Source organism: Mesoplodon bidens (assembly GCF_964165515.1).
Source record: "Mesoplodon bidens genome assembly, chromosome: 6".
Classification (NCBI taxonomy): domain Eukaryota; kingdom Metazoa; phylum Chordata; class Mammalia; order Artiodactyla; family Ziphiidae; genus Mesoplodon; species Mesoplodon bidens.
In genome coordinates, this window is record NC_138162.1 from 103103783 (window position 1) to 103117070 (window position 13288).

The following is a 13288-nucleotide window of genomic DNA, read 5'->3' on the forward strand; positions in this document are numbered from 1 at the left end:
GTAACATATTTGAACACTGACTCATAAGAGGCCCTTCTCGCAGACACCGTGTGTCTGGCAAATAATTCCCCTTACACTGAGGTGCGGGCAGAATTCAGCCCAGGCAATTTACAAGGCTAAGCGGGGTGGGGCAGGCAGGGGACACTTAAGCCACAGGCCAGACTGCACCGCAGCTGCAGGTGCCCGGCCCGGAGGATCCGCCCTGGAGCAGGGACTCCACTCCCCACCCACGGGCCACTCCGGAAGGCCCGCTGTTTTCCCGCTGGTGTAGGGAGGCAGGAGCAGAGGGTGCACCTGCCGTTTCTGTGGGACCATCTCCTTGCTAATGTTTCTGTGCCTGCTCTCTCCTTCCTTCCTCTACCAACTCCGTGAAGAAAGCCAGGCAGGTGCTATCGCGTCCATTTTACAGACGGGGAAACAGAGGCCCAGAAAGCAGAAAGTGAGAGTGGCTCCAGGTCACATAGCTTTCCTTTCATCATCTGTTCCACGCCCCCAGGAGGACAGCCATAGCTCCTTTCTCCTGACAGGACAGGGAGAAAAGAAGGGGACAGCTGTGCCCCTCGCACTCCCTGCAGCTGGCAGGAGATGTAGCAGGGTGTCCGTGGCTGGTCTAGAGACAGACAACTGGCCATGAACAGTGACGATGCAGAGACAAAAGGCATCTGATTGGTGTTAGAGTGAGTTATGACAGATAGGATTAGAAACCAGCTTCTCTCCACTGCTTTTGGCTTCAAAGCCCTTGAAAAACAGATGGTAATTAAACGTCATTACGAGGGTAAAAGGACACCCTCCTCCCCGGCCCCACCTCCTCTACACACACACACACACACACACACACACACACAGCTCTCCAGAGGAGAAACTAAAGGCTCCCAAGGCTGTCCCATGTTCAGGGATATGACTATGGGGCCCAGGCTAGCCCAAGGAGCGGCCTTGCTCACAGGTGCCCCCCAAAGTCAGCCCCAGTCACCCCCAAGCCACAGCATCCCAGGGAGGCAACAAGAAGAAGCAGAAAGAGTGTGGAGCCAGAGTTCAAAGTCACTTGCTAACTTCATGACCTGGGTGAGTTGTTTAAACTCTCTGAGCTTCAGTTTCCTCAACTCTAGAATGGAAAGCTTAGCAATCATACTGGGTTTTTTTGAGGATTAGGTGACATATTAGACATTTGGCCCAGTGCCGGGCATACAGTAGGTGCTTAATAACTGTTCAACTGCTTCTCCTTCCTCTTCATTCTCCCTTCCTTTGCTAGCTCGTTATCTCCAGAAAGTTCCCCACCCCAAAGTCGAGCTCCCCAGAAACAGACCCTGATGTTTGTAGCCAGGATTCACATGGGAGTGACTTCCTAAGGAAGTGCTCCCCGGAAGAAGCTATAAAGGAGAGGGAGCATGAATGGGGCTTCAGGCCAAGTCACAGGAAGGTAACCTCAGCAGATGCCTCCGGGCTCGGTTACACATCCGAGTTGTCCTGATGGGGAGACCAGGAGCCAGAACGTACACTCCTGTATCCCAGGTCACAGATAGAACCAAGGCGGGGGGACAGTTCCCAGGCAGCTTCCGGACCCCAGGGTATCTTCCTCAGGGGCAAGTGTTGGAAGTAAAGCTCCCTGGAGCCAGGAAGAGACTCCCAAAAGGGTTCACGGGAGGGGAATCCGAAGGGATGTGGGCAGAGAGAGCCCCAGCTCTTATTTGGTTCCAACCTGCCAGATGGCTTGAGACCTGTGTCACAGAGCATATCAGGATGAGCAAGCGTGATCCTTAGCATTCAGAGAGCACCTTGTCAAATGTGAGTAAAACACCCACACAGACACTCTCTAATCCTCTCCCAGCAGCATTTCCATGAAATAGGGCAGATAGCATTGTCTTCTTTTACAAAGAAAGTGGGGTCCAGATATGCGTGATGAATCAGCCCTGGTCACAAAGCTAATTAGTAGCAATCTACATCCAGGCTTCTGCCCTCCCAGCGCCGGCCTCCTTCCAAAAATAGTATTCAAACACACGCACGCATACACACCATATGTTGATTGTCTATATGAGATTTTGGCCGCTTTTCAGAAGTAAGGTACAGGTTGAAGATTTGGAGAAAAAAACAGTAGTCGAGGGACAGAAGGAAGGGTCCTTCCCTCCCGGGCACACAATTCTCGGGTTAGGTTACAAGCTCCTTTGTGTGGGGTGGAAGTAATCCTGGAGAGAATGAATCCATTGATTTGCTCTCCTCCCAACTTCAGGACACTGTGGGAAGATGAGCTTGGTGGGAAAGGAGAGAATGGGTAGCCTTCCTGGACGCCATGGACTGTGTACAGAACCTGTGGCATTCATCGCTTTATTAATGATCTTTTTTATTACTGAAGTATAATTGATTTACAATGTTGTGTTAGTTTCTGGTGTACAGCAAAGTGAGTCCGTTTTATACCATATATTCAGTTTTATATATATGTGTGTGTGTGTGTGTGTGTGTGTGTGTGAGTGTGTGTATATATTCTTCTCCAGATTTTTTCCATTATAGGTTATTACAAGATATTGGCTATAGTTCCCTGTGCTATACATTAGGTCTGTGTTTATCTATTTTGTACATAGTAGTGTGTGTCTGTCAATCCCAAACTTCTAATTCATCCCTCCCCCGCTTTCCCCTTTGGTAACCATAAGTTTGTTTTCTATGTCTGTGAGTCTATGTCTGTTTTGTAAATAAATTCATTTGTATCATTTTTTTAGATTCCACATATAAGTGATATCATATATTTGTCTTTCTCTGTCTGACTTACTCCACTTATAATAATCTCTAGGTCCATCCATGTTGCTGTAAATGGCATCACTTCATTCTTTCTTACGGTAACAATTTTTTCCTCCACTTGACCATCAGCTCCTCAAAGGCAGTGTGCCTGCTACTTCCTGGCTGTGTCCCCCTGGCACATAGAGGCACTCAGTCAACGTGTCTGGAAAGAATCAATGAGCACGTGGCATTTGGGAGGAGGGCTCTGGCGGGGGTGGGGTGTGGTGCTCAGAAAACAGGGGGCTTATGTCAACAAGTGTGAGAGGTCAAGACGGTGTCAAAGAGAGAGAGGAGACCCGAAGAGTTTAGGAGAGGGACTCCAAGGAAAGTAGGAATGTTCCAAAGGCATCCTTCCCTGGCTGCCACGAGATCCGCCCTGTGAGCAGTTCCCTCCAAACAGCTTTCCCAAGTGCCAGCCCATTTATGATCTCAGAACCCTCTGTGCCCCAGTAAATATGAGACCTTTCCCAACAGCTCCTACCTCTGTGGAGGCTCTCCAGACATCCCTCCCTGACCCACCAGAGCTCATAAAGCTGAAGGAAGGGAAGGGAAGAAGGGATGGACGTGGTGACCCCCCTCCAAGGCGGGGCCCCTGGAGAGCAACTGCCTAGCTCGTCGGCCTGGATCCCCTCCCTCTAGTGCTTTGGCTTCAGTATCTGGGAGAACAGGCCAAGAGAGAGTGACAGAGTGGCAGGAAATGGGGCCTGAACTCCTGCCCCAATTTAAAGAAAATAGGGGAGGAAAGAAGCCTGCTTCCAGATGGGGTTGTTTATTCTCCCTCTGAGCTGGGGAAGCAGAGCCTCAGTGAGAACAGACCCGTGGAGGGGGTGCTGGGACGGGTCTCCCCGCTGTCAGCCTGGGATGCTGGACCTTCCTCTTAGCCTCGCTGGCACCCATCTTTGCTCCGGCGATGCAAATTAAACAGCCTGGCACCACCATGGTAGCAAGTCCAGCAAAAGTTTCTCTGTCCTCCAGGGCAAGGGGCCAAGAGATGCTGCCTCTCAAACGGGGCTTCCCTTCACCCCAAATTCCCTGCAAAGAGGTGCCAGCGCAGGGCGGGTGCCGGGCAGGAATGTCAGTTCCAGCTGGGAAGTGCTCTGGAGATGACCCGGAGCAGCCCCCCTCCCTCCGCCCCATTTCACTGGGGAGGAAACAGAGGCCAGCAGAGGAGCACCCCCCCTTCTCACAAGCACTTTCCCTCCTACGTGCAGCCAAGGGTGTGTGAGGGTCACAGGCGGATCCAGCAGAGCGGGGTGTTGGGGACACGGGGGTGGAGAAGTAGTGCTCCTGCCAGCACCTCCTACCCAGTACCTATCACAGGCCCCATCTAATCTCTGGCTCACAAGTCTTTGTTGTTAGTGTAGCAAAGACCTCAAGTTTTTCCAAGATGTGCTTTCCTTAGTCCTTGGGGACTACAGGGAGAAATGGTAAGGAAACAGACTTTTTCCTCCTGATGACAAAAAATCCAAGCTGGAAAACAGTGGCCAGGAGAGGGTGAGATAAAGGGCCAGGCTTCGGAGGGCCATGGCTGTCCTTGTGGATGGATGGCCACTGCCACTCAATGCCCAGCTCTCAACATCTTGCCCCTATGGCTGTGGGGCCACAGAGAGCCCAGCTGAAAGGCTACTCATCCTGAGCCCTCCTGGGTCCTCCCGGCAGCATCTTCAGCAGGCCGAGGGATTTAAGGAGCCCACTCTGCACACAGGTTCTCCACAAACATCTCCCTAACTTCCAGAGAGCATCTCAGAGCCTCAGAACTGTCACCTGAGGACTAAGACCACGGTCCTTATTCCCCAGACTCTGTACCGCCTGCATGGTCATTATTTGGGTTCCTCCTTTCTGCTCCCCCATGAAGATTAGCAGTAAACCCCCCAGAAGAAAAGGGCCTGTGTGCCTAGACACAGAGTCAGCAAGGAGGTGAGGCAGTCAAGGTGGCCTGCTTATGAGACACACAGCCTGTGGGACAGGCAGGAGAGTTCCAGAAGGAGAGGAAAGGGAGATGGCCGGGGGCCAAGAAATACCCCCAAGGCCACCTCTCAGGACTAGGGTCTCCCTCTGCATTATCTCCTCTACAAAAGTGGAGGGAGTGGTTCCTGGAGGGAGAGAAAAGACCAGAGGGATATTTTTTAAGCATCTTCTATCCGTTTTTCTTGAACAAGGTTTAGGGGATGGGTGACGGACATCTCTGGGTGGGTAGATAGGAATATCCATCAGAGCTCTCAGAATTCCCTGGGGCACTGGGAAGGGTGGGGTGTAGTTTGAAAATGTATATTCAAGGGCATAATAATTTCATATTTTAAAACAAAAATAAATGTCTGTCATTTTCATAATGCAAACTGTGGAAAAGAAAATCCAACAACATGCTTTTGATTGCTAGACCTGGGCATCCAAGTGTGCCATGATTCTCCGCGGGATGGGAGGACCAGCCCTGTGGTGGACCAGAGCAGGATCCCCAGGGGAAGGAGCGAGATTTTCATGCTCATCAGATTTGGACCTGGGTTTTCAAGTTTGAGAACAGAGGCGCTGCGTCAGGACCTTCACAGGGACAGTTTCGTCTGATTGGCTCTTTGTCGCCAAGGATGAGATTCAGCACTTTCCCAAACCTCCCGCTCAAAGGAAAACCCAGAGCTCATGGGGAAACACACGTTCCCAGTGCCCAGCACAGACAGGGGCCTGGGATCTGAATTAATTTTAACAAGTAATCCATAGGATTCTTAAATCAAGCTGGATTAAGACATTCAGGCTTCCAGGACAAGTCAGGTAAATACATCTGTATTCATCAAAAGCCCTAGCTAAATAAAAAGATACACCCAGAGAAGGCTTGCTCCATACCTCCCCTATTTTCCACCACAGAGAACACTTTGATTCCTTTCTCATTTATTTTTCCAGTGTTTCTTTATGTAAATATAAGCACAAATGAATCTATATTTTCTTCTTTCCTCCCAGTGTTTCACAAAAGATATACTATTTACATGTTCAGTACCTAGCTTTTGTCACTTAACAAAAATATTCTGGAGATCTCTACATGTCTGTATATGGAGATTTTCCTCTTTCTTTCTTACCACTGCATAGCTTTCCAATAGGTAGATGTACCATAATTTATTCATCCAGTCCCCTGTGTCCAGTCTTTTGCTATCACAAACAATGCTGCAATAAGTGATTTTGTACATAGGTGATTCCATACTCGCACAGGTGTATCTGTAGGAGAGATTTCCAGAAGTGGGATTGCTGTGACATTGGTAGACATACCCAGTGTTCCTTGCATAGAATTACTCCACGTTACACTCTGCCAGCAATGGAGTGACTGCACGCTTCCCCACAACTTTGCCAACACTGCATTTTGTCAACATTTCGGATTTTTGCCAAATCTGAGAGATGAGAAATGGTACCTCTCAGTGTAGTTTTAATTTGCAACTCTCTCTTTATGAACAGGTTGCTCATCTATTCAAAGGGCAAAGGACCTTTTGCATTTCTTTTTGTGAACTCAATGTTCGTGTCCTTGCCCCATTTTCTCTCGGGTTATGGATCTTCTTGATTTCTAATTATTTTTTACCTTAGAGGGCTTAGCTGTTTGTGATATGTATTACAAACGGTTTTTTCTCAGTTTGTCATTTGCCTTTTTTGACTCTGCATATGGTGTTTGGAGCATGTGTGTAAACTTTTTTATTTTTATGTAGTCAAACCTATCCACCTTTTCTTTGGCTTCTAGATTTTGAATCATGGTTAGGAAAGCCATCCCTATCAAAGTTGATCCCTGTGGTTCCTGAAAGCATTTTTATGTTTGTGTTTAACATTTAAGTCTCTGCTCCATACACTTTCTTCTCAAGTGCACATGGAATGTTCTCCAGGATAGATCACATCTTGGGTCACAAATCAAGCCTCGGTAAATTTAAGAAAATTGAAATTGTATCAAGCATCTTTTACGACCATAACGCTATGAGACTAGATATCAATTACAGGGAAAAAAACTGTAAAAAAATACAAACACATAGAGGCTAAACAATACACTAGTAAACAGCTAAGAGATCAAAGAGGAAATCAAAAAATACCTAAAAACAAATAACAACGACAACCCAAAACCAATGGGATGCAGCAAAAGGAGTTCTGAGAGGTAAGTTTATAGCAATACAATCCTACCTCAAGAAACAAGAAAAATCTCAAATAAACAACTGAACCTTACTCCTAAGCCAATTAGAGAAACAAGCACCAAAAAACCCCGCAGTTAGCAGAAGGAAAGAAATCATAAAGATTATATCAAAAATAAATGAAAAAGGAATGAAGGAAACAATAACAAAGATCAATAAAACTAAAAGCTGGCTCTCTGAGAAGACAAACAAAATTGATAAACCATTAGCCAGACTCATCAAGATAAAAACGGAGAAGACTCAAATCAACAGAATTAGGAATGAAAAAGGAGATGTAACGACTGACACGGCAGAAATACAAAAGATCTTGAGAGACTACTACAAGCAACTATATGCCAATAAAATGGACAACCTGGAAGAAATGGACAAATTCTCAGAAAAGTACAACCTTCCAAGACAGAACCAGGAAGAAAAAGAGAACATGAAGAGACTAATTACAAGCACTGAAATTGAAACTGTAATTAAAAATCTTCCAGCAAACAAAAGTCCAGGACCAGGTGGCTTCACAGGAGAACTCTATGAAACATTTAGAGAAGAGCTAACACCTATCCTTCTCAAGCTCTTCCAAAATATAGAAGAGGGAGGAACACTCCCAAACTCATTCTATGAGGCCACCATCATCTTGATACCAAAACCAGACAAAGATTTCACAACAAAAACTACAGGCCAATATAACTGATGAACATAGATGCAAAAATCCTCAACAAAATACTAGCAAACAGAATCCAACAGCACATTGAAAGGATCATACACCATGGTCAAGTGGGGTTTATCCCAGGAATGAAAGGATTCTTCAACATATGCAAATCAATCTATGTGATACACCATATTAACAAATTGAAGGATAAAAACCATATGATCATCTCAATAGATGCAGAAAAAGCTTTTGACAAAATTCAACACCCATTTATGATAAAAACTCTCCAGAAAGTGGGCATAGAGGGAAACTACCTCAACATAATAAAAGCCATATACGACAAACCCACAGCCAACATCCTTCTCAATGGTGAAAAACTGAAAGCATTTCCTCTAAAATCAGGAACAAGACAAGGGTGCCCACTCTCACCACTATTATTCAACATAGTTTTGGAAGTTTTAGCCATGGCAATCAGAGAAGAAAAAGAAATAAAAGGAAATCAAATTGGAAAAGAAGAAGTAAAACTGTCACTGTTTGTAGATGACATGGTACTATACATAGAGAACCCTAAAGATGCCACCAGAAAACTACCAGAGCTAATCAATGAATTTGGTAAAGTAGCAGGATACAAAATTAATGCACAGAAATCTCTTACATTTCTATACACTAACAATGAAAGCTCAGAAAGAGAAATTAAGGAAACACTCCCATTTACCATTGCAACAAAAAGAAAAAAATACCTAGGAATAAACCTACCTAAGGAGGCAAAAGACCTGTATGCAAAAACTATGACACTGATGAAAGAAATCAAAGACAATACAAACAGATGGAAAGATATATCATGTTCTTGAATTGGAAGAGTCAACACTGTGAAAATGACTATACTACCCAAAGCAATCTACAGATTCAGTGCAATCCCTATCAAATTACCAATGGCATTTTTCACGGAACTAGGAAAAATATTTTTACAATTTGTATGGAAACACAAGAGACCCCGAATAGCAAAAACAATCTTGAGAAAGAAAAATGGAGCTAGAGCAATCAGTCTCCCTGACTTCAGACTATACTACAAAGCTACAGTAATCAAGCCAGTATGGTACTGGCACAAAAACAGAAAAATAGATCAATGGAACAGGATAGAAAGCCCAGGGATAAACCCACACACATATGGTCACCTTATCTTTGACAAAGCAGGCAAAAATACACAATGGAGAAAAGACAGCCTCTTCAATAAGTGGTGCAGGGAAAACTGGACAGCTGTAAAAGGATGAAGTTAGAACACTTTCTAACACCCTACACAAAAATAAACTCAAAATGGATCAAAGACCTAAATGTAAGGCTAGACACTATAAAACTCTTAGAGGAAAACATAGGCAGAACACTCTATGACATAAATCACAGAAAGATCCTTTTCAACCCACCTCCTAGAGTAATAGAAATAAAATCAAAACTAAAAAATTGGACCTAATGAAACTTAAAAGCTTTTGCACAGCAAAGGAAACCATAAACAAGATGAAAAGAGAACCCTCAGAATGGGAGAAAATATTTGCAAACGAAGCAACTGATAAAGGATTAATCTCCAAAATTTACAAGCAGCTCATGCAGCTCAATATCAAAAAAACAAACAACCTAATCCAAAAATGGGCAGAAGACATAAATAGACATTTCCCCAACATAGACATACAGATTGCCAACAAACACATGAAAAGATGCTCAACATCACTAATCATTAGAGAAATGCAAATCAAAACCACAATGAGGTATCACCTCACACCAGCCAGAATTGCCATCATCAAAAAATCTACAAACAATAAATGCTGGAGAGGGTGTGGAGAAAAGGGAACCCTCCTGCACTGTTGGTGGGAATGTAAACTGATACAGCCACTATGGAGAACAGTATGGAGGTTCCTTAAAATACTAAAAATAGAACTACCATATGACCCCGCAATCTCACTACTGGGCATATACCCTGAGAAAACCATAATTCAAAAAGATACATGTACCACAATGTTCATTGCAGCACTATTTACATTAGCCAGGACATGGAAGCAACCTAAATGTCCATCGACTGATGAATGGATAAAGAAGATGTGGCATATATATACAATGGAATATTACCCAGCCATAAAAAGGGACGAAATTGAGTTATTTGTAATGAGGTGGATGGACTTAGAATCTGTCGTACAGAGTGAAGGAAGTCAGAAAGAGAAAAACAAATACCGCATGCTAACGCACAATTACGGAATCTACAAAAAGAAAATGGTGCTGATGAACCTAGTGGCAGGGCAGGAATAAAGACACAGACGTAGAGAACAGACTTGAGGACACAGTGGGGTAAGGGGAAGCCAGGATGAAGTGAGAGCCTAACATGGATATATATACACTACCAAATGTAAAATAGATAGCTAGTGGGAAGCAGTTGCATAGCACAGGGAGATCAGCTCAGTGCTTTGTGACCACCTAGAGGGTGGGATAGGAAGGGTGGGAGGAAGACGCAAGAGGGAGGGGATATGGGGATATATGTATATATATAGCTGATTCACTTTGTTGTACAGCAGAAACTAACACAACATTGTAAAGTAATTATATTCCAATAAAGATATTAAAGAAAAAATCTCTGCTCCACCTGGAGATTTTTCCAGTGCATGGAGTGAAGTAGAGAGCCATATCTGTCTTTTCCCCACAATGGCTATTCTGTTGTCCCAATATCCTTTACCTAAACTTCATCTTTACCATATTGATTTGAGATGCCACCTGTATCATTTACTAATTTCTTGTGTATGTTCTGAGCTGTCTTGGGACTGTTCTGTTCCGTTGGTCTGTATATCTCTTCCAGTGCCACATGGTTTTCATTACTGAAGGTGTGGAGTATTTTCAAATTCTCTGGTAGGTCTAGTCTCTTATTGTTCTTTTTTTTTTAAAGTTATTTCTCAGGGTTTTTTTTCCATATAAACTTTAGAACACCTTGTCTAGTTCCAGGGGGAAAGAAACAGTTGCTGGTATATTATTGGGGTTGTATTAAACATATAAGTGAACCTAGGAACTATTGACCGTTTCCTGATATCGAATGTTGACGTCCAAGAGCGTGGCAGGGGCTGGGGTGAGGATAGAGAATGAGTTCCAGCTGCAGGGTCGTGAGGCAGGTGTGTGATGGGTAATAAGTGTGGTGAGGGTCAAGCCTGAGTTTTCCGTGTTGCCCCAGCCATTCCTGCTGTGCTAGCTTTGGAGCCAAAGTTCACCCGCATTGTTCCGAGGTCACTCCTATTACGTGAGATTTGATGAGAGGACGTAAGAGGTACTGAAGAACTTTAGCAGGACACAGTAAACATGTGATCGAATTTCAATCATCTCCTGAATATCCAATTTAGGATTAGAATTGCTCAAGTGTCACTGTGGGGAGGAAAAACATAGGAAGACAAGTTACAAGATGAGTGGGTGCTTCCCACCTACTAAGACTGGGGAGTGGGATTTGCAAGGAGGGATGGGTTCCCAGACACCCCAGAGCATGCAGCTGTGTTCAACAGCTTGCAACTGCTTAATGCAGGGGCTGGGGTCCTATGGCTCTGACACCAAAGGGAACATGCAATACGGGTTTTTAAGTTTTCAAGTTTAGAGAGAAGAGCATTTATGGATAGTACAGAGGGGCCTCAGCAAGACATTGAGATCCATGAAATTTCCCCTCGTCTTTCAGGTAGACCCTTCCCTCCAACCATCTGAGCCTTCCTGCAGACGTATAAACCTCCTGCTGGCGTTGGGCAGGTCATATTCCAGCCACACCAAACAACGCAAGATGCTCAGAGGCAGCAATGGATCTCATCTGTCTGTGCCTCTGCACACGCTGGTTTTTCTCCTGGGTTACCCTTTTCCCCTTGGCTGCCTGGCATCTCTTGTCCATTCTTCCAGACTCAGCTCAAGCATCCCACCACCTCCATGAGGCCACCCTGACCCTTTCCTGTACGCCAACAGTCATTAATGCTCTGACACCCTCCTGGGAGTGCTGTGTGCTCTGTACGTCCTCTACTTGCTACACCCAGTGGTGTGCTTCCAAGAAGTCCTCCCCTTTAGACCCTGAGCTTCTCCAGGGTGAGGACTTCCTTCACATTTCAGTGCTGGACACATAGAAGACATACAACATATGTTTGTAAAAATGGACAAGCTGACACAGCAATAAGCAGGAGGCCCCGGGTTCAAATCCCAAGCCTCCACCACCACCACTTACCACAACTAAGTGACCTTGGACAAGGTATAAAACCTCTGTTAACCTCAGTTTCCATGCCTGTAAAATGGAGCAATTAATAACACCTTCTCATAGGATTGTTATTAGGATTAAGGAAGCTAACCCATGTAAAATTTCTGAAAGGAACATAACTAAAATTAGCCACTATCATTGCCATTAATGAGATTTTAGTCATTGAGGCTTGAAGCTTGAGCTTAGTATTCAACAAGAGGACCCAGGGCCGGGCTCGGGTCGCATTTCCTGTAGGAGAGCTCTTTCCACCTTTTCCAATAAATGTTCCTGCTCCAGCTGAGGCCAGCGTCGGTGTGCCGGGCCCGCCAACGCAGATGGACTCAGAGTTTCCTGGGTTGAGTGTCCTTTGGAGCAGCTGCCACAGTGACAGAGAGCTCCTGAGCTCACCACAGAGGCCCCTAAGTCTGGGTGGGCGTGCCGGTGACACACGGGACCCAGCAGGGCAGAAGCACAATTATAGCTCCATGGGCCTTCTGGAGCGTCCAACAGAAATGCTTGCTGAACAGCAAATCCCAACTTTACATACAGTCCCATGGGAAAACCGCTGACAAAGGCCTGGTTATGTAACTGAGATGGCAAATAATTAGCACAAATGCTCCCCAGCAGAAGCGGAAGCAACACCCTCTAAGGCCCGAGTCATTCTCCAGAAGGAGATTGCAGAGAAAGTGGCTTGCCTGGCCCAAGTATTCGGAAAGGACTTTGCTCCCGAGAACAGATTTAATTGAAAATCTTTGGAGGACACCCTGCCGAACCAAAGGCCTGGGGATCTACCCGGGGTGGGTGGGGGAGAAGGGGTGACAAGTCTTTCTTCACTTCCTGGGAAGGTGTGGGGAGACACAGGGGACAGGAGTTTATGGGCACCAGGCACCCACACGCAGAAAGGGGACGCCCGTGCTGCTGGCTGGCCCATCGGGCACTTTTTAAGGCAGGTCCTCCTTGGGCTCCCCGTGGTCAGCACATAGCCAGCTCTGGATAAATGGTGTAGAATGAATACATTTTTCCTGCATCTCAGGCTCTGGGCCCTCAGGGATTTCCAGAGGACTAGGGGAAGATGTGGGTCATCAGGGTGGAGGGGAGGGGGCCAGGCAGACCGCCTCCCCCTGTGAGGTCCCACCTGCCTCCCTGAGTTAGCCACCACCCCTGGCTTCCTTTGTCTGAATCCAGGAGATGTATTTCTTCCAGCTAAGGGTTAAGCCCCAGCTCTCAGCCATGTGGAGTGAGTTCCCGCATAGATTATAAATCGGTGAGGGCTTCATAAAAAGCTGCTGAATAAATAGGCTATGCTTTAAAGGCCCTTAAATGTGAATTTAATTTTATACTGCAATTCGCCTTTGGAAATTTGCTAAATGCCAATCCGTGCATGTGTACGGGTGGCCGCCCTGAACAGATGCATGTGTAGACATGATACAGCCTCAGGGCAAACTTCAGAGGCTTAACTCTGCACACGAGCCCCCATCCGCACCCTACCACATTATTCATGCTGTCTTTGGC